Genomic DNA, 6,435 nt, shown 5'->3' with positions numbered 1-6,435 from the left:
CGCCCCCCGGGTGCAGCGCCCCCCCCCCCCCAGATCAGCGCGACCCCCCCCTGGCGAAAGGACCCCCCCCCGCGAAAGAACCCCCCCCCGGGTGCACGCCACTGGGGGGGGGGGGGGTGCCGCGCGTGCCTGTCCGTCGTTCGTTCCATGCTCCCGCTCTGCCCCAGAACAGGAAGTAACCAGGGCAGAGGAACGAACCCCCCCAGCAGCGTGCACCCGGGGCGGACCGCACCCACCGCCCCCCCCCAGGAACGCCACTGGCCAGTTGTCAACAAGCAACCCCACTGAAGAGGGAAACAGACAAAAACCACACAAAGAATACGAAGACTAAGGAGGTACGTTTGTAGACTTTGGGTTAGCAGTGCTGTGTTAACATTTCTTATCAACTAGCTGTTGAGCCCGTAAAAACGGGCTAGTATAGGAAGGGGGGGTTGAAAGCCCCCCCCACCGCCGAGTTCGCCGCTGCCGCTCCCCCTCCGAGTTCGCCCCCCCCCCGGAGCCGTTGCCACCCACCTTCCACCCGGTCGGGCCCTCGCTCCGCTATTGAAACAGCGAGGACACGCAGCACACAGCTCTGCTGCTGAGCTGCCGTGGCCTTCCTTCTTCTTCTCTGCCTGTGTCCCGCCCTTGTGTGACGTAACGTCGTCGAGGGCGGGACACAGGCAGAGAAGAAGAAGGAAGGCCGACGGCAGCTCAGCAGAGCTATGTGCTGCGTGCCCTCGTTGTTTCCATAGCGGAGCGAGGGCCCGACCGGGTGGAAGGTGGGTGGCGGCGGCGACTCCGGGTGGGGGGAGCGTTAGCGACGGCGGTGTCCCTCGCAAATGCACAGTAGAGACCCTCTCTGTTCCGCCCCCGTCATCACGTATTGACGCAGGGGCGGAGCAGAGAGGGTCTCTACTACGCATTTGCGAGTGAGTACGACACTCGCCATTTATATATATTGATAGTCTCTTCCCAGATCCACTGCATTAGGTGAAACACTTTTTATCTTAATAAATAAAATAGTTTTAACAAGCAATTCCTTCAAAAAAACTCCATCCTCCACCACAGCCAGTCCCTATGAAGGCCTTTGATTATTAAGATGATGCTTCAACGCAGCAACCTCCCATCAGAGGGAATCCTAAAGCAGCTTCAGCACAAGGAACTAGTGACCTGCCATCTCTGCACTATGACCTCTCCCTTCTTATGGATCTGTACTATCCCAGCTGTCTACAGTATCCCGGCCAGGGGAGATACTCAAAACTTTGATGTCAATAATTCCTTTGTGTGTGTTGGTAAAAAGCAAAGCATGAGCGAGGAAACACATGGGACAAGTTCAAATTTTGCTCTCCCACTTTGGTGCTCATTTTCAAAGCAGATGGATGTCTTAAAATGCCTTAAAAAAACCCAGCCATTTGCTAAAAACATCCAAATCCTGATCTTGGAAAGTCAGAATTCAGACATTTCACACTGCAGTTCATCCAAATAGCAAGGGGGCGTGTTGTGGGTTTGTTTTGGGCAGGACTAAGGACGGCCCAAAAGTAGGACGTCCAACAGGGATTTTCAAATGGGAAGAAACATCGATGTCGTAAGAAAAAAAAAAAAAAAGATATATTTTCTAGACCTATTTCAATCATGTCTAACGCCTATGTTTACTACAGGGGTGTAGCCAGACTTCAGCGGGAGGGGGGTCGAGAGCTTGAGGTGAGGGGGCACATTTTAGCCCCCCCCCCACAGTGCCGCCGCCCCTCCCCGTCCCTTTTGAACCCCCCCCCCTCCCGCCACCAAGTTTCCCCCGTCACCGCCAGGTACCTTTGCTGGCGGGGGTCCTCAACCCCCGTCAGCCGAAGTCCCCTTCAGTGCCGGTCTCTGAATCCGGCACGTTCGCTGATCTGGATTCTGTTTCTGTGAGTCCTGACGCTGAAGAGGACTTCGGCTGACGGGGGTTGGGGACCCCCACCAGCAAAGGTACCTGACGGCGGTTGCGGGGGAGGATTGGTGGCAGCGGGAGGAGGGGTTGAATGTGGCGTGAGAGGGTCGGCAGCAAGGGGGGGTGAAAGGCGGGGGGCCAGGGCTAAATCTGTGGGGGCCCATGCCCCCGTGGCCCCACCTAGCTATGCCCCTGGTTTACTAAGGTGCACTATAGGCGTGTTAGCATTGTTAACGCGCATTAATGGTTAACATGCGTTAATGGTTAACATGCATTAAACGCTAACGCACCCATAGAAATGTATAGGCATGTTAGCGTTTAATACGCCTTAACTTTAAAGGTGTGTTAAAAACGCTAACACACCTTAGTTAACATACCCCTAAATTACAAAAAGTTACTCTGAGCATCTGACCACTTGAGGGATTAAGGCATGACCTCTCCTTAATCCCACAGTGGTTGCTGTCCTCCCTCGTTGTTCCCTGAAAGTGGAACTGGAAAGGGAAACCAGGCTATATGTCAGCTACAAATATTATGGCCATTCTGAAAACGCAGGTCAGAAGAGTAGCCTAGTGGTTAATGCAGTGGATTGTGAACAAAGGGAACCAGGTTCAAATCCTACTTCAATTTTTTTTTCTTTTTTTAAATAATTCTACTTCAACTCTCTTAAAAAAAAAAGTTCTGAGCCTTCCAGAAACAGACAAATACCTACTGTATCTAAATATATGACACCTACAAGCCAGTAGGTATTTTTTCAGGTCCTGGAGGGATCACGTTTACAAAAAAAAAAAAAAAAAAATTACAGTGGAGTTTGAATCTGTGTCCCTTGCTTTACAGTCCACCGTACTAACCACTAGACTAATCAGGGGCAGACTGATAGTGTTTGGTCCCTCGGACAATAAGAGCCATGGGCCCCTAACCACCTATCAAAAGTGATTCAATCTTCAGCTTGGAAAAGAGATGGATGAGGGGTGATATGACTGAGGTCTACAAAATCCTGAGTGGTGTAGAATGAGTAAAAGTAAATCAATTTTTTACTCCTTCCAAAAGTACAAAGACTAGGGGACACTCAAGGAAGTTACATAGAAATACTTTTATAACAAATGGGAGGGAATATTTTTTTACTCAATGATTAGTTAAGTTCTGGAACTCTTTTCCGGAGGATGTGATAACAGTGGTTAATGTATCTGGATTTAAAAAAGGTTTGGACAAATTCCTGGAGGTAAAGTCCATAGTAGACAGACATGGGAAACAACTGTTTGCCCTGAGATTTGTAGTATGGAGTGTTGCCACGATTTGGGTTTCTGCCAGGTACTTGTGACCTGGCTTGGCCACTGTTTGGAAAATAGGATATTGGGCCAGATGGAGCATTGGTCTGACCCAGTATGGCTACTCTTATGTTCTTATGTAGATACATAAATGGATTATTCTGTTTTTAGGCATGTTTCAGGGACAAGTGGTTTTATAAGTCAAAATAAAAATAAATATTTTGTTTCATGCATCTCTCTTTTGCTTAAACATAAATAAATGGGCTATAAGCCCCTTATACAGTCCATTTGTTTTCCTATATTTTGTTCTTGTGATTACTTACACTGTGCCAAAACTGAAAACTCTTATTTCTTCTATCTGGTCAATAATAAAAGGAGCTTATTGCAAATATTATCCACCCTAAAAAATTGTTTTGTGGCTGTACATGAGGAATTGTGATAATGAATAAATAAGTGTATGTTTGTGTCCCTAGTCATGCATCCAAGGGTTACATAATCCTTTCAAGATAGCCAGTTAATTGTTTAACTTATTAGTGGAACATAACCACAGAAGCGTGGTATGGTCATATTTTCAATGTGGTAATACTAGGGACCAGCTAAGGAACAGGTTATTTTGAGTTAGTCTTCACTGGACCAAACTTGCTTTCATTGTGCCATTACCATCCAGCTGGATAGGCAGTGTCTTAAAAGGTGGAGGATAAAGGATTTTTTTTTTTTACATTTGTCCCACATTATCCCAAGCAAACTCAGGTTCAATGTGGCTTACATGTGAAAATACAGTGAGACAGAGTAAGAGAATTCAGTTATATCATGGGAGCAAGTACATGGATATGTCTGAAACATTTAACAAAGATGAGATTACCATATAGACCCAGCTGAGCATTTAAAAGTCTGTCCTTTAATGATGCCGAATGTTCAGAAATCGTAGCCATAAGTATACACAGTTATTCAATATTATCACATGCATACACCAGAATGGGCATCCATACACACATTGCAAAAGTAAACAACAACTTCTACACAGTACAAACAAACAAACAAACAAACAAAAAAACCCAACACCACAGTTTATACCTACTACTACTACTATTTAGCATTTCTATAGCGCTACAAGGCATACGCAGCGCTGTACAAACATAGAAGAAAGACAGTCCCTGCTCAAAGAGCTTACAATCTAATAGACAAAAAATAAATAAAGTAAGCAAATCAAATCAATTAATGTGAACGGGAAGGAAGAGAGGAGGGGGTAGGTGGAGGCGAGTGGTTACAAGTGGTTACGAGTCAAAAGCAATGTCAAAGAGGTGGGTTTTCAGTCTAGATTTAAAGGTGGCCAAGGATGGGGCAAGACGTAGGGGCTCAGGAAGTTTATTCCAGGCGTAGGGTGCAGCGAGACAGAAGGCGCGAAGTCTGGAGTTGGCAGTAGTGGAGAAGGGAACAGATAAGAAGGATTTATCCATGGAGCGGAGTGCACGGGAAGGGGTGTAGGGAAGGACGAGTGTGGAGAGATACTGGGGAGCAGCAGAGTGAGTACATTTATAGGTTAGTAGAAGAAGTTTGAACAGGATGCGAAAACGGATAGGGAGCCAGTGAAGGGTCTTGAGGAGAGGGGTAGTATGAGTAAAGCGACCCTGGCGGAAGATGAGACGGGCAGCAGAGTTTTGAACTGACTGGAGAGGGGAGAGGTGACTAAGTGGGAGGCCAGCAAGAAGCAGATTGCAGTAGTCTAAACGAGAGGTGACAAGGGTGTGGATGAGGGTTTTGGTAGAGTGCTCGGAAAGAAAGGGGCGGATTTTACGGATGTTGTAAAGAAAGAAACGACAGGTCTTGGCGGTCTGCTGGATATGAGCAGAGAAGGAGAGAGAAGAGTCAAAGATGACCCCAAGGTTTCGAGCTGAGGAGACAGGGAGAATGAGAGAGCCATCAACAGAAATAGAAAATGGGGGGAGCGGGGAGGTGGGTTTGGGGGGGAAAATGAGAAGCTCGGTTTTGGTCATATTTAATTTCAGGTGGCGTTGAGACATCCAGGCAGCAATGTCAGACAAGCACGCTGAAACTTTGGTTTGGATGCAAGGTGAGATATCAGGGGTAGAAAGGTAGATTTGGGAGTCATCAGCATAGAGGTGGTAGGAAAAGCCATGGGATGAGATTAATGAACCAAGGGAAGAAGTGTAGATAGAAAAGAGGAGGGGACCAAGAACAGAACCCTGGGGTACGCCGACAGGCAGAGGGATAGAAGTAGAAGAGGATCCACCAGAGTGAACACTAAAGGTGCGGAGGGAGAGGTAGGAAGAGAACCAGGAAAGGACAGAGCCCTGGAATCCAAGTGAGGACAGGGTATCGAGAAGTATGCTGTGATCGACAGTGTCAAAAGCAGCGGAAAGATCAAGAAGAATGAGGATGGAATATTGACCTCTGGATTTAGCCTAATTGTTCAACCACCCTTAGGATTTGTTGTTAGATTTAAAAAGCAAAACTATTTGCATGTAAGGACTGGATAAATGAATTAAAACAAAGTTTACAGCACATGCCCTTAATATGTAATACTTAGTATCAATAATGAAACAGTGATGGAATATTCACATAGCAAGCAGCCTGAGCAAACATATTTATTTTCCATTGAACATAATTAACTTTGTATGAACCTGGCAGCTAATAGTGTGCTGAACTGAACAATGTTGGCACATTTAGCCTGCTTCTGGATAGAAGTTCTGCAGGCAGGAAGCCCTTCATAGAGTGAAGGAGTAGCCTAGTGGTTAATACAGCAGACTTTGATCCTTGAAATGGGTTCAATTCCCCCTACAGCTCCTTGTGACTCTGGGAAAGTCACCCAACCCTCCACTGCCCCAGGTAAAAATAAGTACCCATATATACTATGCAAACCACTTTGAATGTAGTTGGAAAAACACATAAATGCAATATATCAAGTCCCATTTCTCTTTCCCTACTTCATTATTCAGTTCATATCTGTGAAATAGTAATTAAAAATGCAAGTGCATTTTTATAATATTCCAGAAAACAAAACGGAGCAAGTTCCCACATGCCATCTTTTTCTTTTGATGTAGGCACAGGAAAAAAAAAAGGTGTTAAAGGCGCCCAGTTTCAATCTAATTAATGTTTTATTTTTAAATTGCACTTATAAATAGTAAGTCTGATTGTTATTAAGTACCTGACTCTTATAACATGATGTCTGTTTTGGTGGCCCTTTACTAGGTGAAAACGTCTCTGCACGAATACGGTGAGTCCCTATAGCCAGCCCCCTCC

This window comes from Microcaecilia unicolor, chromosome 11 (genome assembly GCF_901765095.1).
Source record: "Microcaecilia unicolor chromosome 11, aMicUni1.1, whole genome shotgun sequence".
In the NCBI taxonomy this organism is placed as follows: Eukaryota; Metazoa; Chordata; class Amphibia; order Gymnophiona; family Siphonopidae; genus Microcaecilia; species Microcaecilia unicolor.
Note: the sequence above shows the minus strand (reverse complement) of the source record.